The sequence below is a fragment of the Staurois parvus genome, unplaced genomic scaffold (genome assembly GCF_062004578.1).
Source record: "Staurois parvus isolate SC_StPar_1 unplaced genomic scaffold, SC_StPar_1.0 ptg000663l, whole genome shotgun sequence".
NCBI classification, from domain to species: domain Eukaryota; kingdom Metazoa; phylum Chordata; class Amphibia; order Anura; family Ranidae; genus Staurois; species Staurois parvus.
In genome coordinates this window covers 887,364-915,000 of record NW_028318459.1, presented here as the reverse complement: position 1 = coordinate 915,000, position 27,637 = coordinate 887,364, and the positions used below count along the sequence as shown (strand labels likewise).

At 44.2% G+C, this 27,637-nt stretch overlaps 1 protein-coding gene across 2 annotated transcripts in view; it reads right to left on the bottom strand.

The window, feature by feature from the left end:
- Positions 1 to 27,026, bottom strand: part of GNB1 (G protein subunit beta 1) — a 119,373-nt gene extending 92,347 nt beyond the window's left edge. Inside the window, exon 1 of one of the 2 annotated variants that reach the window (XM_089651865.1) lies at positions 26,593 to 27,026. The gene's annotated coding sequence lies outside the window, so the exon portion shown is untranslated. The remainder of the gene's footprint in view (positions 1 to 26,592) is intronic. The other variant, XM_089651864.1, reaches the window with a different exon arrangement.
- Between the last annotated feature and the right edge of the window lie 611 nt (positions 27,027 to 27,637).

Genomic DNA, 27,637 nt, shown 5'->3' with positions numbered 1-27,637 from the left:
CTTAAAGCAAAATTCAACCCTCCTATTCTTTACAAAGACACTAACATCTTACCCTCTGTTTGATCCCCAGTTGCAGTGGTGCGGTGTACGATCAATTGTGACAGAACCAGTTTGATGGCTTGACAGTTTAGTTGAAAGCACAAGGAACTGAAAATTATTATAAACATATCTGAATGTATCTGTTTTGGGAAAACATTGAATCCAAAGGTTTGGGTCTGCTTTAAAGCTAAGCACCAGGAATTATTTGAACTGCTCACTTACATTGGTCAGGCTTGGCACAACAATGTTAGGCCAGCCATACATGGATCAAAAAACACAGCTTCTCCTTTCCGCCACATTCAGAAGAAGCCCTGTATTCTTTAAAAAATAAATAATGGCAGCAGTGCCAAGCAAGCAACCCCTTGTGGTCTGACTGCAGTGCAGCAACAGATAGCACAGAACCGGAGCAGGACCCAGAAAATACCAACCATCACTGTAGCAGCACTGTGGTCCAAGAGTAAAGAATTGTGCCAAGCCTGACCTAAGTATACAATAGCTGGAGATTATACGAATGGAAAAACACATGAAGATCAGCAATTAAACCGGCAGGGTAAATTCTGAATAAGTTTCTCAACTATAATCTAAGAACAGAAACAATGAAGAAGCAAATTATCATGCAATCAATCTTTGAAAGTGCAAAGTTTGCAGGAACAGGATATCCAAGTCTGTCTTTGAGAAAAATCCTTCCCCTCAACAAAAAAAAAAAAAAAATTTCCATAGTTTTCAATAGAAATTGTGTTACTTGTTTTACAATAAGTGTTTAGCCAGGAAACAGGAACTTCTGTACATATTTCCTTTGCGGGATATACTGCATGTGAGACCTGGCCTTGAAGTAAGCAAGTCAGTGATACTCTCCCCACAAAAATAAATCGGTTTTGATGACACTGCCCAGATTTTGCACACAGGATCAAGTCTTCTAACTATACGTATTCATAATTGACACCAAACCATTAAAAAACCTCCCTCTATTACAAGCAATGGTGTTTATTACTTATATCAACCAATCAGTAAACTACCCTAAAGGCAAAAGGTTGACATTGATTTGGTGTTTTTTTTGTTTTTTTTTTAAACAGTTGCATTTATTGAAAATGTACAGTGGTACAGACAAGCAAAGGTAAAAACCTAATCAAGCGGGCAATATACGTCAAGGTAAACAGAATACACTAGTATCCAAAAACAGAAAAATTCTACAATAGCATCTTGATAAAGTTCTGTGTTCCACCCAAGACACGGCCAGAGCAAACAAGTCAAACAGGAACTTAGTGTGTCCCAAAGGCACGTGCGTGTGCGCGCTGGAGGGGGGTGTTAGAGAGGAGGCAGAATGGAAGGCAAAGGGCAAAAGGGAGGAGAGTAGGAGGCAGGTAGCAAAACATTGATCGGGTACTACAAAAAAAGTTTTAAGAAATAACTGGAAACATCACAATCTATACTGTGAGACCCTGTGCCTCCACCGACCCAGCCCAGATTCGATAAACATTTTGCGGAACAGTTGCAGCTTACATACAAAAGCTCAGAGAAAAAAAAAATTGCTGCCTTCCAACCAGAGCCCGCGGGTGGGGTTGGCAGCATCCATCAACAAAATTTCTTGTCTAGTATAAGTAGAGACGAAAACAAAGCTTACTAGGTTTAGGTGCCTCCACAAGATCAGTAAGCCCCAACAGCAGTATTAGCGGGTCCCCATAGGAACAGACAGGTTACCAATTGCGTTGGTGTCCAATACCCCAGTCCAAAAGGGAAGCAGCCTCGAACATAACCAAAACATATGGTTAAAACGTGCCTTGGCCACATAAAACCAGGGACACGCCGCATTTCTGGCAGGATAAATTGCAGACAGTTGCTGAGGGGTATAATATACTCTATGGATAAATTTCAATTGTATAAAGCGATCTCTGGCAGAGATCATAGTAGGGAGATATTGCAAAAGGCAGTCCTCCCAGTCGTTTTCCGTCAGGGATGGGTGGTCCACGTGCCATTTACTATAGAGTGACTCCATTCTAGGGGTAGTCAGAGGGGGTAGCAAGGAGTGGATAGAGAACAAAGGTTTAGGCAGGTCTTCCTCTATCAACAAACTTTCCAAAGGGTCACTTTGTATAACAAGGGAAGATGGGAATTGAGCAGAAATCGCATGGTGCAATTGTAGAAATCGGAAAAACATCTGGTTAGGCTAGCTGTAAGTGTGTTTGAAATCGTTGAAGGAAAGAAAAACACCCCGAAGCACGATGTGTCGCAATATTTTAATGCCATACCAAGCCCACACAATAATAATTTGGTGTCGCCACACCCCCTCTCCTGTGACTGACAGATTAATTAGTCCTCTCATGCATGAGAGAAGGGGGCGCGTGTCCCGCAGCCATCCACACAGATTGCTCCCGAAATAGCCTAGCTCAGGAATTACTCAGCGGACCCTGCTGACAATGTGCTTCTCTCTACTAACAGAGGGGGGATACATGCTTTCACAGGTCATCTACTAGGGTGGGGGAAATTGCCTCACAGATTTAATCGCACAGCTGCTAGGGAGAAAGCCGAGCAAGGAGGATCACAACCCAACAACTGGCCACTCCCACTGTGTAACTATCAGGCGTTACGTGAAAGTAGGGCACTACAGTAAAAGTGCCCAATCATTAAGGGGTTGTGATCCTTCTGCTCGGCTCCCTCCCCAGGAGCTGTGGGGTTAAATCTCTGTGAGGTTGTTTGGCTCCCATTAGTTGATGATGACCTGTGAAAGCATGCATCCACCTCTCCCTCTTCCTGCCTTTATAGATGAGCACATAGTGTCAGCAGGGTCCCACTGCGTAATTCCCGACAGTTGCTCAGCTCCCTCCAGCCTATGAAAGTCTACAGTCTCCGGTGCCTCAAATGCTTCCCAGTGTTTATGGGGATAACCGTTTTCTCAGTCTCCTCAGGCTGGAGCCAACTCCTAATTGGCCTGTCAATCACAGGAGAGTGGGTGTGGCGACACATTTTTTTCATGTGTCAGGTTTTTTCACTTTAGGAAAGCAGAGAGATTTCAGACGACTGGCTGTTCCCTTTTTTGGCCAGACTAGGGACAGAAGACTTCTGCTGCTATGCAGTGTGAGGTAGACTGGTCATTTCAATTTTTATTTTTTGGGTCTACATCCACTTTAAATTTAGAGACTGATATTATAGGAGCAAAAAGAGTGACAGGTAGGGTTCCCGACACAAGAGGGAAGAATATGGACTTTTCCCAGTTTATGCATACTCCAGAATAATGGCCGAAGCAATGGATAATGTCAAGCGCCGCTTTAAGAGACAGATCAGTCCTGCAGGTATAAAAGAGTGTCGTCTGTGTACAAGGAAACCCAATCTTCCCAGTCACCCACAGGAAGCCCTCGCAAGATCTTAGAGGATCGGATCAGAAAGGCCAAGGACTCGATCGGCAGGGCAAAGATCTGGCGAAATGTCACATCTGTCGAGTGCCTCTGTGGAGAGCAAAAGGGGGAGAAAGAGCATTATTAGTACGGACTCTCGCATATGGCGAGTTGTAGAGGCACTTGACCCATGAGATGAAATTGGGACCTGATCAGAAACTCCCAAGAGCCTCCCACAAGTATTCCCATTCGACTGAGTCGAAAGCCTTTTTCAGTGTCAAGAGACAGCACAACACCTCACCTGGGCTGTCTCTGGTACTGGCAACAGAGATGTGAGTGACTATTGTCAATGCTTTTACCCGGCATGAAGCTTGCCTGATCATTATGTACTAATGTAGAAATAACCAAACACAGTCCTCCCAGCAAGCACTTTACCGAGGATATTCGCGTCTGCATTCAACAGGGAGATTGGAAGGTAAGAGGAGAATTGTGTCAGATCCTTTCCAGGCTTTGAAATCAGCACTATCACTGCCTACAGCACAGGAGAGAGGCAAGTTTGTCTCCTGTATTGTATTGAAAAGGTGATGGAAATGGGGAGCCACCTGACAAATGTAAGTTTTATGAAACACAAATGGGTAGCCATCAGGGCCCGGTGTTTTACCGGACAGGAGAGCACCAATTGCCTGCTGGATCTCTTCCAAAGAAATAGGGGCATCCAATTTTTCCTTCTGGGACAGAGAAACAGATCAACAAGATCCAGATACTGTGACAACTCCCATGAGGTATAGGTAACGAGGAATATAAGGTTGCATAATATTCAGCAAAACAGTGGTTAATCAAGACTGGGTCAAGGATCACAGATCCATCCGCATCTTCAATGAGGGCAACGTTAGTCATAGGAGTTTGTTCCCTAGCCAACCAAGCCAGTAGGCGTCCAGATTTTTCCTTGTTCGATAATGCGTTTCTTCTGATGGAGCAATGCCTTTCCGATTGCCTCCGCGTGCAAAAGTAGGGCTTCCCTAATGGCCAGTTGCAAGTTATGATGGTTAACAGGGTCAGGGTTGGACACATCTGAAATCAGATTATCGTACCTATCTGTCCACTATCTCCACCTCCACCCTTCTTTTGGCCTGCAGTCCTATCAGGGTGCGATACTGGCCCCTAAGAGTAGCCTTACAAACATTGGTATCTTTACCCACTTGCTGTTTGGGGCAATTTAATTTTTCACACATGCTAACTGCTTTCCCGTGGCCCCATACCAGAAACACTGCTACAGGGCGGCAGGGGTGCGATACACACACATCACATATATACATACACACACGTGATTTTGCATTTCTGGGTAGGGGCAGCGTGCCCTACTTGCACCGCCATTCGTCGCCTTGGCTGTCAATCACCGTGTCCCGGCCGGTGATTACTTGCTGGCACCTGGTGATCGCCGAGTATTACCGATGGGGAAAAGAACTGTATGTAAAACAAATCTCTCCCCTGTCAGCTCCAGCACACTGCTTTGTATGGCTCTGCAGAGCCATACAAAGCAGTTTTCTTAAAATGGAAAGCACAGACACATCCTCAAAGTATCACACACACAGCGTAGTTAACCCTTTGATCGCTCCAGATGTTAACCCCTTCCTGCCCAGTGCCATTAATACAGCACTGATCACTGTATTGGTGTCAGTGGGGATGTCAGTGACACCAAGTCAGTTCCCCCCCCAAGTGTGAGAATGCCCGATGAAGCCCCACTATAAGTCGTAGCCATTACAAGTATTGGAGAAAAAAAAATTCAATATATACACTGTCATTTGTTAACGTTTAAAATTTACACGTATTGGGATTTTTTTTTAGCAAAGACATGTAGCAGAACACCTTTTGCCCTGAATTTATGACGAAATTAGATTTTTTACATTTTGTAGTTGGACATGTTTAATAGCAAAAAGTCAAAAATATTTATTTCTCTCAAAAAATTTAGAGTCTTTGTTTATAGGGCAAAAAATAAAAACCACAAAGGCGATCAAATACCACAGAAAGAAAGCTCTATTTGTGGGGAACAAAAGGACATAAATTTAATTTGGGTGCACTGTTGCATGACCGAGCAATTGTCAGTTATATGAATGCATTCAGGAGGGGGGCAAGTGGTTAAAAAAAAAATCTACTTTTTTTGCTAGAAAATTACTTAGAACCCCCAGACAAAAAAAGACGAGGCCTTGGAGAATGAAGTGGTGGCTGTTGCAATCTTTCTGCCACAAGATATTGCAACATCCATTTATCAAAACGCAAACTGAATTTTAGTGCAAACAATATAATACCAAATATTTTGGAGAAAGGTTACAGAATGCTGCATCAAGCAAACCAATAACCAAGTCAAGACTTAAAACTGCATGCACCCTGAAATAGCGACAAACTATGGTACTTTACAATTAAAAAAAAAAAAAAAAAACAAAAACAAAAAACGAAGGGTCATCTATGAAAATTTTTATTACATTTTTTTTTCACACTCCATAAAAGTGATTGGGTGGCTGTAAAACAGCCCAGATCACTTTTACCCAACAGCTCACAACTGCAGCTGCTTGTTATAACCACTTGCAGCCAGAACATTTTTTGTATGTTCAGCAGTCAGCATGTGGTTAAACTTCTCATGTCTATACATGGCAAAACAATTACAGGTGATTATGAGCATTCAGACAGTAAAGCTGCCCATATACCGGTACATTTGTTCAGCTGAATTAAAAAAAAAAAAAAAATCTAGCCAATTCCTCTATGCACGCTATACAGTGCAGATGAATGAATGCTTACAGTATTCTGACAACTGCTGCCAGCCACTGTCAAAATACCCAAACAGCAGATGCAGTTGCTGCTTGGCTGAAAACTTTCTGGCTGTCAGGTGGGAGGGTGCCAGCAGGCTCACCCACATAATGTATAGCCAGCTTTAGTAATGCAACCTCTTTAGCCATGACTCATTTTAATGAAATCGCCAAATCAAATGCTTCTCCAAGTTACTCCACTGTATAGGAGAAAGTTGGTTCTATTAAATAAATGTACGCAAAACTTACAAGTAAGAAAATGAGGGAACTCACTAAATGCTGACCTGTCATAGCAGCCAAACAAAAATCCAATGCAACCAAAATCCTGCCCCTGCCTATTGGTTAAGGCCCAACTACTCTTCATAATGGGGAATGGAAGGGATAAATACTGAAATCATTCTGGTCCTGCCCAACACTGGAGAGACTTCCCTTGACTTTGTCCAGAACAAGGGAGACAGAGGAAAACAAAGTGATTGGAAATATCCAATGGGGACAGAGACTAACTAAAGTGCTATTAATAGCATGGGGACACAAAAAACTGTTTTTAATGTTGTCAATGTTTCTTGGTGATCCCCATCGCCCCTAATGTTGTTTCCAGGCATCACTAGTGGTGCACCAAAATGAAAATTCTGGTGCTGAAACCAAAAATTCAGGATCCACTGCCAAAAACCAAAATGGATGGTTTTTAAAAAAGAATATATATTTTTTGGAAAAAAAAATGATTAAAAAAAAAAAAAACCAGCACAATATAAACCATTTGTTTTGTAAAATATGAAAGATGATGTTACAGCGAGTACATAGATACCCAACATATCATGCTTTAAAATTGCACACTCATGGAATGGCGTAAAATTACTTAGAAATCTCCATGAGTGACTGTTTAAAAATTTCTAGAGCAGATCACCAGTGTAAAGTTACAGAGGAGGTCTAGTACTAGAATATTGCTCTTGCTCTGAAGTTCATGGCGATAACTCACATGTGTGGTTTGAACACAGTTTACATATGTGGGCGTACACTGTCCCTTTAAAAAGAAAAACTGAATCACTTTTATTCCTATCACAATGAAAACATGCATCCCGTGATAGAAATAGTGACAGGTCCTCTTTATAGAGAGATACGGGGACTTTAAGACCCCACATCTCTCCTCTGCAATGTAAAGCATCAGATCAAAAAACACATTCATCTAGTGCAAAAAAAAAAAAAATCCGCCATAGCAATATATTACACTGTAAGGACCATCAGCACTATAGAGCATCTATAAAAGCACCTCAACTTTTTTTTACCACAAAGGCAGCCTTACAAAAATTTCACATCTCAGGGAACCCTTACTAAAACCATTTCATCAGGTGTCAATAGGGAAAGTGTCCCTTAAGTCAAAGGTCAGTAGGAAGAATGCATTAAGTAGCATTGGCCCTGGAATTATGCAGATACCATCAGATGGGATGGCAGTCAACCAGAGCTCAAGGAACACTTTGCAACCTCTGTAGGAACCCTAGAACTCCACGGAACGCTGGTTGAGAATGGCTGATCTAGAAGAACCAGAAATATTTTTTGCCATGGTGTCCCTAATGTTTTGTCACTGCTTACTATACATTCGCTACCACACCCAAATGAGTCACATAGCACATGCAGGCCAGTGTGAAATATGATCAAACTGGCAATGACAGGGATGGTCAATGCAACATTTGTCAGACTAATTCCACCATGCTACCAAAATATATACAAAAGATTTTAATCACTTTACATAAATAGGTTGCAGGAAATCTTTACCAACATTTCCGCAATAGATTAAAATATGCTCCTTTGAGTTGCATACCACTGACAGGCTAGAAAAGAAAAAGAAACCTGTAATCCAGCAGTGCCATTGTTGCTGCCTGCAGAGATCTTCTTTTGAACTAGGCAGAAATCATCGAGAAAACTACAGAAAGTTTTTTCTAACACTGTAACAGAAGTCAGATCTTTGTGCAGGTTAATGCATGTTAAAACTTACATTACGCTACTGAGAAAAGCTACAATGCACTGAATTAGGTACAATGTTGTGTACTGGATTCGTCAAACATACTGCAGGTGCGCGCTGATGCTCAGTCCTCATGCACACTGGATGTTTTTACAGCGGCTGTTTCTGGCTTTTGACATTTTTTTCTACAGCTAGTAAACCCCCAGCATGTTATCCTATGTGTCCATACACACACAGACTGTAATCGATGTTTTTTGGCTGGGACTTTTTTTTGGCTAGAAACAAAAAACCCAGGACTAGTGGGTTTCTAGAGGAGTTTTTTTAGCTGTAAAAAAGCTCCAATGCTGAAAAACGGAAAATGCAGCAAACCGGTGTTTTGGGACCTTTTTGACCAAAAAATTTTTTTATTGTGTTTTGTAAAAAAAATTGCTAAAAACCACAAACATGGAAAAACACCGCTAAATGCTAATGCAAATATGCTAAAACAAAAGCTGAAAAACTCATGTTTTTATCGTGACTTTACACAGCTAACGTTACCAGCGTTATCAAAACACCCCGTGAGCATGGAGACTAAGGCTCATCCAAAGTGAGCTGCCTTAACTGAACACAATGAAAAAAAATGAACATGCATGTAAATGTGCGAAATGAGTCCAACATTCTCCATAAGACCTGATTCACACCAATGTGTTTTTAGTGCTTTTTGCAGAAACACGCTGCAGTCCATTTTAACAAAACTCAGCAAAAAAAAAAAAACGCAAAGCGAAATGCAAAAAAAAATCATTGCAAAAACTAATCAAAAGTAAAACTGCATAGATGTGAACCAAGCCTAATGCAGGCCATAGACGGGTCGTTTATCGGCCAAATTTTCGTCCTCACGAAAAATCAGCCAATATTTACGCCGTTAGTAGGGCCGGCCCGTCGGCCGTTTTTCGCAGATCTTCACAGTTCTTTTTATCGGTCATGCTGGAAAATCCACAAAAAAAAGGGGCAGTTTTTCGTGGACATTGGTGGCAGCATCGGCAACGGGGCCGACCAACTTTTCTTTTATCGGCCGATAAACGGCCCGTCTATGGCCTGCATAACAGTCTATTTCACTTTTCCCTCCTAAAAAATATTAGGAAGATAAGCCTTACACCTTTTGACTAATTTAGCTCATCCAGTGCTCCTAAACGAAGCACGAGTGACCCTGGCCCCTTGAAGTGCTTTGCTTAGGCCGGGTTCACATCTATGTGGAAGGTTGTGGGAATCACAGCAACTCCCAAACCCACAACCGCCCGCAGTCAAAAATGCACAGGGCTACCAATCATTCTGAAAGCAACCCCCGCATCTAAAACGCAGAGAGTTTGCGGGTGCAGGAACTGAAGGGAAATCGCATGCCGCAAAAGCACCATGTGATTTCCCAATCACTGCATGCTACACAAACTTTTTTCCAGCCAGAAACGCAGGCATGGCAGCCCATTCAAATGAATGTGCTGCTGTGCACGTGCAAACGCTGTCCGCAAACAAGCATAGATGTGAGCCAGGCCTTGACTGACTGGCTTTCAAATACCAAATTGATTTCTCCATCCATTTCACCCACATGAAAAAAAAAAATAAAATGACATCCTATGTTTAACCACTAGCCTACAGGGCACTTATACCCCCTTCCTGCCCAGGCCAATTTCCAGCTTTCAGCGCTGTCACACTTTGAATGACAATTGCACGGTCATGCAACACTGTACCCATATGAACTTTTTATCATTTTTTTTGTGACAGATAGAGCTTTATTTTGGTGGTATTTAATCACCTCTGGGGTTTTTATTTTTTCTTAAACCAAAAATCACTGAAAACTTTGAAAAAAAAACGTTTTCGTTATAAAATTTGTAAATAAGGGATTTTTCTCCTTCACTGATGTGCGCCAATGAGGCTGCATTGATAGGTGGCACTGATGGGCATTGACAGGCAGCACTCATATGGCACTGATGCACACGGATAGGCAGCACTGACTGGCACTGATGGGTGACACTGAAAGGCAGCTCAGATTGGCACTGATATGTGGCATTGGTGTGGCACTGCTGGGGCTACACAGATCATCAGATGTGGGCACAGGCAGGTGGCATGGATGAGCACTGAGAGCTGGCACTGATGGACACTGACAGGTGGTGCTGCTGGGGCTACACAGATCATCAGGGTACACCGATCATCAGTGCCCTGATGATCCGTGTATATGTCCCCTCTGAGGAATGCCGATTACCAGCTCTCCTCTCGAGCTATCAGCGTGACAGCTCATGGGGAGAGAAATGCCGATAACCGGAATTTCCCTGTTTACATGTGATCAGCTGTGATTGGACACAGCTGATCACATGACCGAGCCGTCATCTTTGGCTCTTTCCGTGGATCGGTGATCCGCTGTGTCCGAGGGACATAGCGCATCGCCAATCGCCGCGTGCTCCGGGAGCCGCGCATGCGCAGTTAGAATGGGAGGACGTCATATGATGTCCTCCCAGAACGAGAGAACCACCTTGCGTCCGTCATATTACTATATGGCAGGCGGGAGGTGGTTAAAAATCTACAATTTGTTTTTTCCAATCTTCCCAGCAAGTTGTAGAAATGAAACTCGCATATTTCACATAAAGGTTTAAGTAAACCGTTACAAAATCAAAATAAGTGCTACATAATAAATGGTGTACACAGAAAAGCATACAGTCCCTCTATCAACAAAGCAGTCAAAATATTTTGTACAACCAGGTCCAGCAAGGACAAAATATTTTTTATTATTTTTAGGAGTCGGTAAATTAAGTTAAAAGGAAGTTTAATTTTTCCAAATGTGTAAATCAAAGTATCTAAAAATTTGCACCAGCACGCAATTTTATTGGGATTGTAACAATTCTAGCCCTCACAAGCATTAACCGGCAAGATCAGCGGACTTGTATGTTCATGAACAAAACCATTTAGGACAGCCATTCTAAAGCCCTGTACACAAAAAGAGAATATCGGATGAATGATTGCCCGTTTTTTTTTTTTTTTTGCATGCTAGTCTCATATCGAAAGTGAAGAGTGAAGTCAGGAAAATTCTTGTTTGATGTAGGGAAGTGATGAAATGTTATTTGTATTGTATTTTCAGACAAAAATTATACTGATTAAAACAAAAATCCTACAATTTGGTATTGTACGAGAAATATTTCCATGCTTGTCCCATCAAATAATTTCAAATAAAAGCTGTGTACTAAATCAGATTATCGTACGATCACTTTGAAAGAGGTATTTTTCATACGATTTTCTGATTGTGTGTACTAGGTTTAACACAGTTCCTTTAAAGGTTGCTACAGGTTCCTTGAGCTAATTGACCTTTAATTTGATGGAGCCTTAATAGTTCTAGGGACAACAACCCTTGTCAGAGCCATCCGCATGACAAATATTCTTATCAGCTGTTTTGTAAGTGTAGCAACCTTGACCATCACTATTAGGTGAGCTTTCTTCCCACTGACCACCAATGTAAATAATTCGTCCTACTGACTGTGAACATAGGGAATTTTTTCTCATTAACTGCCAATAAATTGGGTTCCCTGAGACCTCAAAATGTTTAAATTATTAAAGAAGAGAAAAGCAGATGTAGGCGGTTGAATGGTGCCCATATATCTGACCAACTGTTCTGGCAGATTATAAAAATGCCAAAAGCCATCATTAGAAGGGAGGCCAGGCAGGCTGTATAATGGGCATTTTGGGAGCAAAAAACAATATCAATGTTGAAAAGCGGTTTTGAGACAGTCTCATACAAAGCAAAGCTAAGAGACCCTACCAAAATATCTCAATTGTTTCAGAAATGGAAAGGAAGTGCTGGACTACGCCTAGAAGGTGGCAGAACCCAGGCAACTGAGAACAGAATGACTTTTCTCCAATCAAGAAAACCCTCTGCTCCCACCTACAGACCTTGAGATTACTCAGCAAATATACATTCAAGTCAAGCTACCCAGAGATATGTTATAAGATCTTCACCATAGTTAGCCAACTTCAACTGGGATTGACTCCATCCTGAAAATGTTACATAACTGCCCACTGCATGTGCTCTAATCTGTCAAAGATGAATTTTACTGTGTATAATACAGAACCTTCAGTGGCAACACAGGGAAGCATCATAAATTTAAACCAAACTCCACAAACTATTAAGAAAATAAAATTTCAATTTTAAAGCACAGAATGGTAGTTGAGCCAAAGCCTCACTCAGTATTTCAGCTACAGCTTGTGGAATATAGTGAAAAAAAGAAAAAAAAAGTGTGACAATTGATTGATATAAGCCAGGGGTCTCCAAATTTACTAAAAAGAGGCCAGTGCACTGGTGCGAACCTGTGTGCCCATACAGAAGGTACAGGCAGACCACTGTACTGAATGCCTGCAGGTGCCTGGCATTGAATCCACTGAACACAGGTGCTATGCTTTGCAGGCTGCTGTCTGAACTAAATGCATTTTTTTTAACCTGCAAATTCATGTATTACCAAAGGTAGCCTTTAACGAATGCATATAACCACTAATTGGGAGGTTTCACACACTGAGGCTACATTCTCTGCGCCAAGTGAATGCACATTTTCACACAACACTGTAAATTAGCTGCCCTACGCACATCAAATGTGCCAAAGAGGTTCCTGCACCTTTCTGGGCATTGAGCTGCTCTTTTTTTTTTTTTACGGTGCATCTGTTGGCCGCGTTTGGGGTTCCTTTAACAATGAATGGCACCACAAGTATGCTGCAGATTTGTCACATGTTCCATAAATGTAGGGTTTCACATGCGTTCACTGCATGTACAAATGTGAAGGCTTGGCACACCATACGCCTTGTAGATATCAGCGCACTCATGGTGTGTCATGACATATAAGGGAAAAGAAGCTTTTGTTCACTTTTTGCATTGAGAAAAGGGAACCACAGGTGATTTGCCACATCTTCCAAAAGGTCATTGTGTGAGCTCACTAGGGCTCAACATATACATAGTCCATGTGGTAAGTGAGCTCATATTGGTCAAAAAACAGCCTTTGTATAAGAATATCTGGTAGGTAACCATGTGGCCACAAGGAATATCTAAATCATAGGATATAAAACATGTGAACAATGCACTTGTGAGTGTATAGCCATTCAGCTCACTAAACAGTTTTATGCTATGCACTATCTATAGTATTTCCATGGCAACTACTAAAAACTGTTCACTTTGGATAGAAGGGCCATTTCATGAACTTATACACATACAGGCTTCAGGAAATCAAACAAGCCAGAACTCTTTACTAGGTTGATTAAACTATTCTCAAAGTCAGCTAGCTGATCGTGCTTGAAAACAATCTACTGTACCAGAAAAACACAGCAAGGAAGATTAAGATTTATGGCAACATAAATACAACACCTCTAAATTATGCCAGTAACTTGGTCAACCAAGTAGATATGCTGTTCTGTGCTTGTCTGAGCAGGTCACTAAACATGCACTTTGAAGAACAAACAAGTAACCAAAAACACAGCTCAAATTTTGGCTAATTCAGCAGGAATCAGTCAAAAATCAAACTGTCTATGGCCAGCTTTACTGTCTATGGCCAGCTTTACTGTCTATGGCCAGCTTTACTGTCTATGGCCAGCTTTACTGTCTATGGCCAGCTTTACTGTCTATGGCCAGCTTTACTGTCTTTCTGCTATTTAGGTTTCAACCTTTCTCCAGTCACTGACTTGGAAAAAAAACATGCAAATGCTGATTACTGATTTAATTGGAAGCATGGATGTTCCAGGTTAGTGACTCAAGGTACTGAAAAGATGGTTGGCACAAGTGCCAAGCAACTAGCATTTTCATCAGGTTAGCAATTGTAGCACCCCAGGGTGGATACAAATCAATAAAAATCAGTATTTAAAATTGGATTTTTTTCACATTTATCTGAATAAAATGCATACTATAAATCTATTTAAAGATATTTTTCTATTTAAGATACATTGATAATTTAGTTTATTCAGCATGAAATGGAGCTTAGTTATATAACATGAGGCTGTATATTCTGCAATATTTACATTTTTGGTAAACTCATTCAATGAATCCAAGCTCTGCACGCTGAGATAACCATGCACTGCATTGATGCATTCACACAATTTCACAATAACCATGAGAAAAAAACATGAAAAAAAGAATTTGAGTCGTTCTCCAGGTATGTGTGATTAACCTAAAATCGGTCCTGATATCGCTGTTTTACTAACCTGAGAGCTTATTATTCTAAAAAAGAAAACGTTTTGCAAATATAAAAGATTCTAACTACCAGCAAGAATGAGTCGGATTCCTTACATTTAAAGAGCATTTTATATCCATCATGGCAGTGCCCATTAGCAGGCATCCACTCACCTGCTGCCGCCACATCCACCTTGTTGTGTCACTGCCGCATCACCAGCCGTCCCATGAATGTGAATGGGACTGTCAGTGAGTCAACAGCGGGTCAGAGGAGGAGCTGCTGCGGAACAGAGATTACAGTTGCTCTTTAAAAATTATGATATTTAAATTGCGCCTTTTCACTAGTGATTTAAATCAAATATACCCTGCAGCACCCCTTAAATGTTTTATAACCTCAGAAATTCAACATGAGCATATTGGTAAAAAGCATTTCAAATGATCAGAAAAAGCAGAAATACAGGCAGATGAAAATAAAGACAAAACCAGCCGAGTTCGCTGTCGGCTGACATCACTCACCCGGTCCAGGCTCAGGAAAGATTACGACTTTAAAGTCTGGAGCAGTACATGGCTCGGCCTCTCACTGCAGCTCCGAGAGCCTGAGCCAGCCACTCTCTCCCCTTCCACAGTCCAGTGCTCCAGTGAGCACTGGTGGGGCTGAGCAGACAGAGGTGACTGGCAGTCACTGCTCTCTGCTCAGAGCAGAGAGGAGAACTCATTGGTCATGTGATCACAGAGTTCTCACTGTTATAGCAGGTGGGGGACCAATGCTGCATCCAACTAGGCAAGTATAAACCGAGGAAAAAAACCCTTACTTCTCAGCAAGATACTTTCCAGTAGGGGCCATTGCCAAGTAGTTTTACTACTTTTATTATTATACAGGATTTATATAGCGCCAACAGTTTGCTCAGCGCTTTATAATACAATGGGAGACAATACAGCAACAATACAGTTCAATACAAGAGGGATTGGAGGGCCTGATCCTTGGAGCGTACTTTTACCTGGTTTACTTTAACAGCACAGACATTTTGAGGCTTTCTAAACCCATTATGTGTGTTCCAGAATGGGGCTGTTAGATTGGCTCATGCAATGGAGTCTAAAATGTAGTATTAAGCCATGAGTCTGCATTCACACCTGAGTGTTGGTGCAGAAAACACCTTGTGTTTGTGGTGCCATTCATTGTTCATGACTCCCCAAACTGGCAAGCAGATGCACTTTTTTGGGTGTGTCAAATTAATCAAAATGTGTTAAAACAAGCAAATCTCAGCACTGAAAAAGGTACACGAGCTACTTTAGCATGTTTTTTGTGTGTAGGACAACCCAGTAAAAAGAAAAACAAAAAATCTAAGTTCACAAAATGCTAGGCGTGAACCTAGCCTAAAGGTTAGAGATTCATTTAGTAAAGGAAGAACCAATGCTACTGTACAAACTATTGTAACCTAAAGCAACAAATCATTTCAAGCTCACCCTGGGCAGATCTGTCAAGACGCTTTAGACTGGTTGCTACTCATTGAACATGAAAACTGCTCTTTTTCCGGCATTACTGAATAAGCCTGTTTATGTTAGGCGACTGTCCACTAAGCGTTACCCTTTCTGTACGCTGACATCCTGGAATTGTGTATCAACAAGGCTTGCCATATGGTTTTAAGTGGATAGTACAACTGAGAATATTAATTACCAAGATTGTACTTTGACAAGCCAAAATCCAAGGGTGGTAAGAATATAATCCAATTCAGTATCTGATCACTAGCCAGGATACATATTCCAGAGTGACCTTTGTTATTTTCAGCAAAGCTTAGCGATTACATTAGCAATAAGCACCAACAATACAGCCAGATTTCAAATATATGCAACAGCTGCTTGTTTGGAAGGCACCATTGCAATGCAACCTAAAAAAGGTGTCCATATTAAATATTAGAATTGCAAGAAATGTAAATAGCTTTAGAAAAAAAACCAGCGCAATACTTAGACCACAGTTTCAGAATGCTTGCAATACAATTGCACAGACATTTAAAACTATTGACGCCATTACATAAGTGGACAACACAATTTTCTATAAAGCCACACAGCTTTTACCCCCAAAAGCTCTGCACACAAACAAGCCCTACAGCAAAAAGCGATCTATAAAATAAAGGCTTCAATACATAAAAGCTTTAATAAACAAAGACATTCAGTCTTCAAAAGATTGCTACAACAAAATAAAAGCATGCTCGTAAAACATACAAGCCCAAGGTGATGTGTTGCATTGTACTAGGACTCCGAAGCACAGGACATTAGTTGTTTACCATAAGCACCAAAACTAGAGCAAAAATGGATAATAATAATAGGGAGGTGGCTACAATTACACAGCTAACACGTTTAGGGGGTTCCATGGGTACTGGACTATATTTGGTTTCAGGTCTATTTTTAGGAACTACGAAAAATGTTCTGTTGCCCTTACTAGAACACCAAGTAAACCATTTCTTTTAACTGAAGACAACCAACATAACAAGCAGAGTGACTACCTGAATATGGCTTACAAAGTCATTTCAGAAAACAAAAGCAGTAATCACTGAACCAAGTAGAAGTAGTTAAAGGGATTGTAAAGGTTGAAGGTTAAAAAACCTTCAGTGTGCAGCTCCCCCCACTTAATGGAGTTGGATCTTGATCCAGCCATGTGCACAAGAGCAGCGGCGCTTCCAGGTCTCTCCCTCCACTGGCTCCAGCTGCGGTCAATCACAGCCAGGGAGGAGCGAGCAGGGGGCAGGGCTGAGCAGCGCTCTGAGTTTTGGGACACACAGGCATTTCAGGAGCAAGCACGCACAAGTGCCCAGAGCTCCAGCAGGGGCCAATTCAGTTGCTTGCAGGCTGGTCAAGAAGTGTGCAGGGAAATCTCTTGTTTATGCTGTGCATTGCCCTTCTATATGCCAGTTATAGATTGGGGTGCTTGTCACTTTCTTGTACACGAGTTCAAACATACACCAATATTTCTCACATTAAACACGGCTTGGAAATGAATGCAGAGCTTTCAGCTTGGGATAATTTCACGCAATTCAGCAGGCCAGAAATTCCCAACTCCTCCCAAGGTCCCCATGTAGCCAAAGCATCCATTACCTATTTCAAGAAACAAAATCTCAGACTTTCAGCATTGGTATATATGCATTAAAAGAAACTATTCAGGAAAGAAATGTTATCTGCCATTGCAAGCCAACTTTTAAACCACTTGCCCTCCAAAGGATTTACCTCCCCCCCTTTTTTTTTTTTTTTTTTTGAGTGGAGAGGGGTTAGAGATTTGTATAACCTCTGTTCCAATGAGAAGTATAGTCACTAGGATTGGCAGTACAGAAAAATCAGAAATTTGTCAACAGAAAAGGAGCAGAAAGGAATTTTTTCCTTGGAGTCCACTGGTTCCAGTGACAATGGCCTTTAACCACTTGCTCTCCAAAGAATTTACCCCCCTTCCTGACCAGGCCATTTTTTGCGTTACGGCAATACGTTACTTTAACTGACAATTGCGTGATCATGCAACGCCGCACCCAGATGAAACGTACGTCTTTTTCCCCATGAATTGAGCTTTCTTTCGGTGGTATTTGATCGTCCGTGCGGTTTTTTAATTTTTTTGCGCTATAAGCGGAAAAAAAGACCTACAATTTTGAGGAAAAAAATAATATTTTGGACTTGCTATTAAACATGTCCAGTAAAAAATTTAAAAAAATCTAATTTCGTCATAATTTTAGGCCAAAATGTATTCTACTACATGTATTTGCTAAAAAAAATCCCAATATGTGTAAATTTATTGGTTTACGTAAAAGCATTTACAAATGGCGGTATAGATACTGAGGATATTTTTTTCCCCTATTAGTAATGGTGGCGATCAGCGACTTTTAGCGGGACTGCGGCGTTCTGACACTTGGGGGAACTAACTTGGTGTCACTGACATCCAAAGTGACACGAATACAGTTATCAGTGCTAAAAAACAGCATTGACACTGTACTAATGGCACTGGGTAAGAAGGGGTTAATGTGAGGGATGATCAAAGGGTTAACTGTGCGTAGGGAGTGTTTTACTGGGGGTAGGGGGGGCCTGTGCACAGCCATCCCGAGCTGACAGGGAGGAAGACTGTTTGTAAACAAAGCAGTCTTCCTCCCCGGGTGCTTGTTGGTAATCACCAGGCGCCAGCATGTAATCACCGGCCGGGACCCAGTGATTGACATCCGCGGCCGTGAATGGCAGCACAGGTAGGGCAAGCGAGCCCCCTACACAGATATGCAAAATTGCATATACACGTGATTTTGCGCACCTGTGCCGCCGTGAAGCAGTATATCTGCTATATGGAGGTGGGTAAGCAGTACTCTACTCAAGGTTCTCTATAACAAACAGCAATAAAGTCATTGCAGCATGAACCCGCAGAAAGTCTGAAGATCCATTTTAGAGCATTTCTGAGTAAAAGACAGTGTTTGTTTCAAGATAATCTATCATATTTGCAGAGAATTTGCAATGCTCAAACACTAGTGAAAACATTCTGTGCAGCAGCATATCTGAGGGCCAAGTCACATCTGAGTCTGGGTTACTGTAGGAATCAGAGAGGTGCGATTTTCAGCCCATTCATTTGAAGTGTCAGCTATAAACACACAGTGTGCCTGTCCAGTTATGACATTACAAGGTTTGTGAACAGGTATTTTCTGTACTTGCTGAAAATGTTCTTATCTTAAAGCAAAACTGATGCAGCCATCACATCTAATTACTGTAAGCTGCAATATATTTTTTGTTCTTGGGTTTATTTATCCTTTAAGGCATTGATGCATCTAAATACTAGTGGCATAAGAATTGGTAATGTCACCAACTATGCTGCTCTATCTTCTCCTTGCTGGAGAGGAAGCTGTACCCAAGGACTCACTAAATAGCTCTCTCGGCTTCTGCTTTACTCAACCCATGGATGCGTGTTCCCCGTTTCTTTCCTCAAACATTGCCCCACAAGTCTGGGGGGGGGGCAGCTTTGACATGAGAAGCAATCCCTTTCTCTGCCAAGATGGATAGCATAGTAAGTTCATAATGATTTTTCTCTTCTATTTTGGAGGACTTGTGAAAAGGCTATAACCTATCAGGTATTTTTTTTGGTTGTATATTGTGTCCCACTGAGGAGACTTCACTTCCTGTACCAGAAAATAGGAGATCTCACAAATGGAAGAGGAAATGCCCTTGTAGACAGCTGTCACTAAAACAGCTTTCTACCACTGGAATTTTCTGCCCCACCTAGCTCTGTTAATATCACGTATAAGTCTCTCCAGCTGGGACAGAGACCACAATAAAAGCCTGACAGGCTTTCTAACCCTTTCATGCCCCCCCCCCCCAAAAAAAGAAACCCAAAACTTTTGGCTTATATATGGGAGTTGTTATACCTGACAAAAACTATTTGTACATCTACCCATTCAGTTCTGAGCTTTACACAGCTCCACCATACAGCACAGCCAAGACTAGTAGTTAAGAACTCACAGCTCCTTTCCTTAACCCTAATTGTGACTGGATACTATTTTTGAGATTTCAGGTGCAACTTGCATAGACATCAGTGAAGTCGCACAGATGTCTGCCAAGCCGCACTAACAGGCAGCTTTGAAATCGTGCGACTTCAAGTGAAGTTACATGATTTCAAAGTCGGATCCAGTGTGAACCAGGGCTAAAATTAGTAACTGGCTGAATAATATGCTACAGAATAGCATATTCTGACAGGTTAAAACTGCTACCACAAATGGTTCAACTCTGTAAGCCCTGGTTCATATATATGCGGCCGTGCTGGCCGCGTTTTTGCACGGGCATGAAAGCCCATTCATTTGAATGGACTCCCGTGCCACAGGACACGCAGGGAAGAAATCCCTGCACTTCTTTGGAAACCCCAGCCCGCACAAGAACCTCGATTTCCAGTGCAGTTGCGATTTCCAGTGTGGGCAGCGTGCCATTGGAATTAATGGCACCCATCCGCGGGTCCGCATTCTTCTGTGTAGGTGGTGCAGCTACACGGATGTTTGTATGGATCCAAAGCTGCACCACCTGCACATATGTGAACCAAACCTTAATACCCATACTAGCTGCACCATAGTGGTAAAAACATGTGATGGTCACATAATACATCTCAGCTGTGCAGGGCTGCAGGTCTCTCGGATGCAAAGTTGAAATGACATGTATGACTGCCTGTGTTTATGTGGGCTGTACACAACCCTGGGCTGCACCAGCAAATAAACACATCAATGAAGCTCAATATACCCATATGCAATGTTTCGGAAAAACCGCCAACTGTAAGGGGAAAATTACTTTCCCAAATATGTAAGTAAAAAAAATGATATCAACATCCAAGTTATACTGTACATATTGCAACATACAGTATTACAAAGTGCTGTGCAAAAATAAATTCACAAAAAAGCATAGAAAAAGCTTACATTCAAATCAAATTTAACACAAATTATTTTTGATATTCAGCAACACGTTTTGTGATAGTTCTACCCAAAGGACAGAAAGCAAAACTAGGGATGCCATACTTGTGTTTAAAGGATATCTAAACCGTAACATAAAAATATCTAGTACAGCTTAGCAATCCTTAAATGCTGTGGCTGCATTCGTTTTATTTTATTTTCTTTTTCAGCGAAGTACTTTTTTCGAATCTGCAGAAAAACACCTTTTAATATTGCCAGATTCCCATCATCCTTGTAACTTCCTGTACCCTGAATCGAAAATCTCACACAAAGTAGCTTTCCCAGCTATCTTCTGTGAACTACAAGACACTTCTTTGCTACATAATGGAAATGTGTGGAGGAGGTGCTTTTATTGTACAAATCAGGACAGCAGCCTACAGTGACAATGCTACTCCTCTATAGATACAACAAATTGTGCTGTCATTGACAGAAGTGTGTTACTGGAAGGATTAACAGATGAAAAAGGAAAAAAAAAAAAAAAGACAAAAGGAAACAAATGCAGCCATCACATCTGAGGAATGATATGTTGCAATACACAAAATGTTTGCTATTGGGTTTAGACATGTTTAAAGGAGGAAACATTGTAACTATTCAAAAAAATTGGTTGTTCACACAACTGGTAACTAAACATCATGTAGGTCTGTTTACACAAGAGGCAGTGCATCACCTTAAAGACTGGGTTCACACTGATGTGGTGCAGCATATCGCATGTAATTCGCACAGGAACCACACCACATCCCTGTGCAAAGCACATGTGAATGCTGTGCGGTGCAATTTTAGCCGTACATTATCAATGGCTCAAATCGCACCAACAAAAAGGTGCAGGGCTAGAATAGTACTCACACCTATGCGATCGGATTCTGTACATCGCACCACGTTTTGGCAACCTATTCCGGGGTGCTGTTAACGTAACATACACACATGCAGCGGTTTGCATGAATGGTGTGCGATTGTGATGCAGAATTCGTGCAGAAAGCGGTGCAAATTCAACACCGCATCAGTGTGAACCCAGGGTAAGGCCTCATGCACACAGGGCATTAAAAAAAAATAAAATCTCCTAGAAGCCTTCTTCCTCCTGGCAGCAGCATTTTGGTAGAAAAGTGTCAAGCTCCTGGACGTTAATTCATTTAATTGACCATAAGCATTTTTTTCTGCCAAAACTTTGCTGTTCCTGGATGCACTGGCAGTGTTTTTTTTTCCCTGTCTGTAAACGCTCCTGCCACCAAAAGCTCCTAAAAGTCTGTGTGTGCATGGACAAAGGACAACATGGAGGGTCGTATACAAGCAGTAAAGAAAACCTGCCTGACGCCCCTAAAAGTGGCTGCAAAAACACCCTGTGTGCATGAGGCCTAAAATGTTCCACAAAACTGAGCAAAAAGCCAGCTGGATGAAAAAAAAAAAGGACCAATTTAAATGACTACTGCAATCACACGGACTTTAAATGCGTACACTCAGCTGAAAATGACCCGTCTGGTACAGCACTATCCTAGAACTAATTGTGAAATGGAAGAGCCCTCTTTGCTCTGTACATGAAATGCAGAAGTTAGGGAAAGAAAAAAAAACAAACTGAGAGACAAGAGCAAGCAGTATCCACTTAACACCCCCTAAGTTTTTTTTAATCATCATGGAATTGCCTGCCAATCAGAAAAATGCAACAGCAGATCACACAAAGCTCAGAAATGTCCGTTACTGTGTGCAGAAACTTGCCACTTGGAAAGCAGCAACAAAAGGAGATTCAAGGCCAAGACGGGAAACGGGGCTGCCTTGTCATACAAGGAAGAGGAGTTTTACATGTAAAAACGAAATGCTGGGACGCCATCTTGTTGCAGTAACTGGGCCTAGATCTGACACTTCCCATTCATTCACCACTTAGAAGCAGCTACCTTCCAGTATTACCATTAACCACTCCCCCTTTCCCTTCAGCTTTCCTTTTCAGCCAGATGTGCCTAAAATACGTGCAATGTGAGTTATGATGACTGCCCCATCAGCACTAAATATCCTCGTCAGGATTTTTTTAAGCTGCACTGGTAAAGCAGCCGCTTCAGGGCCACGTAAAAGCTGTCGATTGTATGGGGCTGGATTTGACTGTTAGAAGTCAGCTTCCCCATTTTACCATTTCCTGTCAAAGCCGTACACAGAACAAAAGGGAAGAGAAGCAAAAATGAACCTTGGCTGTACACTTACAGAGCTGAAACCCTGTGCTGGCCCTCTCCTGCGTTCAGCTGTCATACTTGGGCACACAAAGGGGTTAATATCCCTTTCCATCTGTTAATACGAACGCCACAGAGCAAGCATAATGTGTCCACACACCAAATGTACTTGTGAAAATATCCTAATCGCAGATGGATCCTTATCCTGCTGTAGAATTACAATGGTGTGATACAAATCCCAGGTACAGATCACAAACCAGGCTGCAAGGAAGCCGGTCTCTCCCCCCCCCCCAATACTCCATAATGCACACTCTGACATTCCTGCTTCACAGGTCCCTCCCTTTCCCTCTGCCTCGGAGGGTAAAATCCACCATTATATTGCACCCACTGGCTCCTTCGGCACATAAATTATGCAGCACAACACCCAGACACGCAGGAAACTGGTCATGCATGTTCCGTTCATACATACACAGAGATTTTTTTTATCAACTGCAGGATGGGCTTAGGCAGCTAGATTTCCAATCCACTCAGTTATCTAGCTTTAAAAAAAAAGACGCAGATCTGACCCAGCAGACAAGCAAATGTCACTACAGTGCAAACGCCTGGTTACTGTAGCTTTCTATCAAAATGTCTCCATGAAGACACTCCTTCAAGCCTGTGTCCTCCACGGTACACCCCCACCTTGAAGGATTACTAAATTATGTGCCCACAAGCCAGAGGTATCCTCCATGATGCATCCACCCCATGCTTCACAGACAAGCCCCCACCCCCAATATCGCCTCCGACCCCTCCATCGTTACCACCATTTACTGCATTGTTTATGAAAGCTGCCAGCTCTCCCCGTAGGAAGCAGATGACAGTCTTCCCACAAGTCTTGGTACAGCCAGGGTTATGTGTGACAGTAAAATTGAAACCACCTTAACAAGGAGGAAGAAATATCCTCGGCCCTTCTTTCCCCCACCCCTAAACAGCTGGCTTCCTCTCTGTGCGGTCTAGTAAGGAAGGGGGGGGGGGAATGGGAGGTCGTTGTGGGAAGAATTTTTAAAAAAGCTAATCTTTCATAAGGATTAACCAGCTGTTGGTGAACTACAAGTACCAGGCTGACCTAGACATTGAGACTTGTAGTTCCACAACAGCTGGTGGGTCCCATTCTGTGACATGGAGGAAGAGGCTGACACTATGCAAAATTGAATAAATGGAGACATACATGTGAGGCAGGGAAGAGGGGCCTGTACACAACTGAGGGGGTGGCATAGGAAAATGCCTGATTTTACCAGGGTGAGTGCCAAGGAGGGACATAAGGGGTGCTGTGTCTAGAGGGCAGCACTATGGGAGAGGAGGCAGAAATAAGGGGGGCCTTATATAGCTCTGATATGGGGGAGGGAGTCAGGGTGACAGGAGTGGGGCGCTGAGCCAAAGAGGGACAACAAGGGGGGCAACATGTGGAAAGGAGGCACTATGGCAAAGGAAGGAGTACCAGGAGGAGGGTGGAAAGGTGTCATTAACCCCTGATCTCCAGATTGGAGGGCAGGGAGACTGGAACAGGGTGTTGTGCCAAAGGTTGCCTGGAGGGCCAAAACCAGAGGCCTGAAGGGAGCAGCAATAAAGGGGGGCTGATCTAACCCTGATCTGTGGGGGGGTCAGGGTGACAGGAGAGGAGTGCTGTTCCTGGGAGGGACAAGTAGGGAGCAGCATGTGGGATGGCACTATGGCAGAGGAAGGGGTACCATAAGGAGGGGGAGTGTGTGATGAATTCCTGATCTCCAGATTTGGGGGACTGAGATGACAAGAGTGGGATGCTGTGCCAAAGTGTACCTGAAGAGGACAATGTGTAGAATTGGGGGAGGGGGGCGCATTACGGCAGAGGAAGAGGTACCAGGAAGAAGGGGAGGGGGTGTCTAATGAATCCCTGATCCCCAGATTGGGGGGGGCCAGGGTGAGAGGAGTGGGGTGCTGTGTCTGGGAGGGACAAACAGGGGGCACCATGAGGGATGTGTGCACTATGGGGGAGGAAGGGGTACCCGGAGAGGGGTGTCTGATGAATCCTTGATTCCCAGATTGGGGGGGCAGGGTGAGAGGAGTGGGGTGCTGTGTCTGGGAGGGACAAACAGGGGGCACCATGAGGGATGTGTGCACTATGGGGGAGGAAGGGGTACCCGGAGAGGGGTGTCTGATGAATCCTTGATTCCCAGATTGGGGGGGCAGGGTGACAATAATTGGGGTGCTGTGCCTGAACAGGGTAGCATTAGGGGGAGATGAATCCCTGATCTCCAGATTGGGAGGGGGCGAAGTGACAGAATTGGGGTGCTGTGACTGGGACAAATGGGGAGCAGCATGTGGGATGGGGGGCACTATGAGGGAGGAAGGAGTACCAGAAAGAGGGGGAGGGTGTGATGAACCCCTGATCTCCAGACTGGGGGGGGGGCAACAGGATGACAGGTGTGGGGTGCTGTGTCTGGGAAAACAAATAGGGGGCAGCATGGGGGGTCACTATGGGGGAGGGGTGTCTGATGAGCCCCTGATCTCCAGATTAGGGGGGCAGGGTGACAGGACTGGTGTGCTGTGTCTTAGAGTGACAAATAAGGAGCAGCATGTGGGATGGGGGGCATCTGTTGTACCCTGATCTCCAGATTGGGGGGGGGGGGGCAGGGTGATAGGACTGGGGTGCTGTGTCTGGGAGGGACAAATAGGGAGCAGCATATGGGATGGGGGGCACTATGGGGGGGGGGCAGCATCTGATGTACCCTGATCTCCAGATTGGGGTGGCAGGGTGACAGGACTGGGGTGCTGTGTCTGGGAGGGACAAACAGGGAGCACTATGGGGGAGGGGTGTCTGGTGAACCCCTGATCACTAGATTGGGGAGGCAGGGTGACAGGACAGGGGTGCTGTGTCTGGGAGGGACAAATAGGGAACAGCATGTCAGATGGGGGGCACTATGGAGGAGGGGTGTCTGGTGAACCCGATATCCAGAGTGGGGGGCAGGGTCACAGGATTGGGGTGTTGTGTCTGAGAGGGCCATGTAGGGGGCAGCATGTGGAATGGGTGGGCACTATGGGGGAGGGGTGTCTGATGAACCCCTGCCACAGTGGGGGGGGGGGGGGCAGGGTGACAGGATTGGGGTGCTGTGTCTGGGAGGGCAATGTAGGGGGCAGCATGTGGGGCACTATGGAGGAGGGGTGTCTGATGAACCCGATATCTAGAGTGGGGGAGGGTAGGGTGACAGGTTTGGGGTGCTGATCCAGGAGGGCGATGTAGGCGGCAGCATGTGTGATGGGGGGCACTATGGGGGAGGGGTGTCTGATCTCCAGAGTGGGGGGGGGCAGGGTGACAGGATTGGGGTGCCGTGTCTGGGAGGGCCATATAGGGGGCAGCATATGGAATAAGGGGGCACTATGGGGGAGGGGTGTCTGATCTCCAGAGTGGGGGGGGCAGGGTGACAGGATTGGGGTGCTGTGTCTGGGAGGGCCATGTAGGGGGCAGCATATGGAATAAGGGGGCACTATGGGGGAGGGATGTCTGATGAACCCCTGATCTCCATAGTGGGGGGGGGAGCAGGGTGACAGGATTGGGGTGCTGTGTCTGGGAGGGCCATGTAGGGGGCAGCATGTGGGATGGGGGTGACCATGGTAGAGGAAGGTGGGGGGATGGGGTGCAGTGACCGAGGGTTGCCATGACAGAGGGAGGGGGCGCTCTTAGGCCGTGTCGTTGTTACCTGCTGTCCGCCCAATGTGTGACCATCCACGGCTGTCCAGGCTCTGCCCTCCTCGGCCCTGCTCTTCAGTCCGGCCCCAGGGGCAACGATCCGCCGGCAGCGAGGCCCGCGGCGTGGACGGAGGAGGTGAAGGGCGGATGGACCGGGGTGGGGGGGACGGGGAGGATGAGGGGAGAGCAGGAGGAGACGTGCTGCTGGGCGGTGACGGGGAGGGCGGCGGCCGCTTCCTTTTTTCCCTCTTCTTTTTCTCCTCAGTCGGTTCCCCTCCTCGCTGTGTCCCGTCCGCTCCCCGCAATGCCGCCTCTGCGTCCGACACTGGAGCGAGCCAAAGACACGGCGCACCTCACACACAGCCTCCCCCTCAGATCCCTTCAGCCATCGAGCAGAGATGGGCGCGGTAACCCTGCGGACAGCGCCGGGAAACCCCACGCACGGGCGGGCGGAGCTTAGGGCAAGTGGGGGGGCGGGACCTAAGGGGCCGACGTCAGCGCGCCACGCTCTGGTTGAAGCACGCACAGTGCCAGCGCTGCCCATGGAGATGGTGACTGGCTTAGTGCTGCGTCCTGAGGGGGGACAGCGCCTGACTTTTACACCGTCTCCCTGGCCAGGCCACTATGATTGGTCACACATCTGTATTCAACGTGAAAACAAGTGGAAGTCATTTTCACTTTAATATCTACTGCAAATGAGAAATGTGGAGCTCAAAAAAGTGTGAAAAGAGAACCTGTCACGGGTGTTCTCCACTTTAGCCTCCCCTCACACCTGAGGCCCATTTCATGTCTGCACGTCACGCTAATGGTCATTTTTCACACAAAAAAACGCGGCAAAGAAGCTCCTGCACCTTTTGTCGGCCAGAACCTAGTGCATTTTTTTACCACGTGTTTGGGGTGCCTTTAACAATGGCACTGCAAGCGCAAAGCACACACTCCAGGAACCTGCACAGAACCGCGCATTTCCCTGCCGGAGGGATTTGTCACTCAAAAACAAATGACAATAATGCCCCGTACACATGATAAGAAAATCATACGAAAAGTTTGGGGCCCCC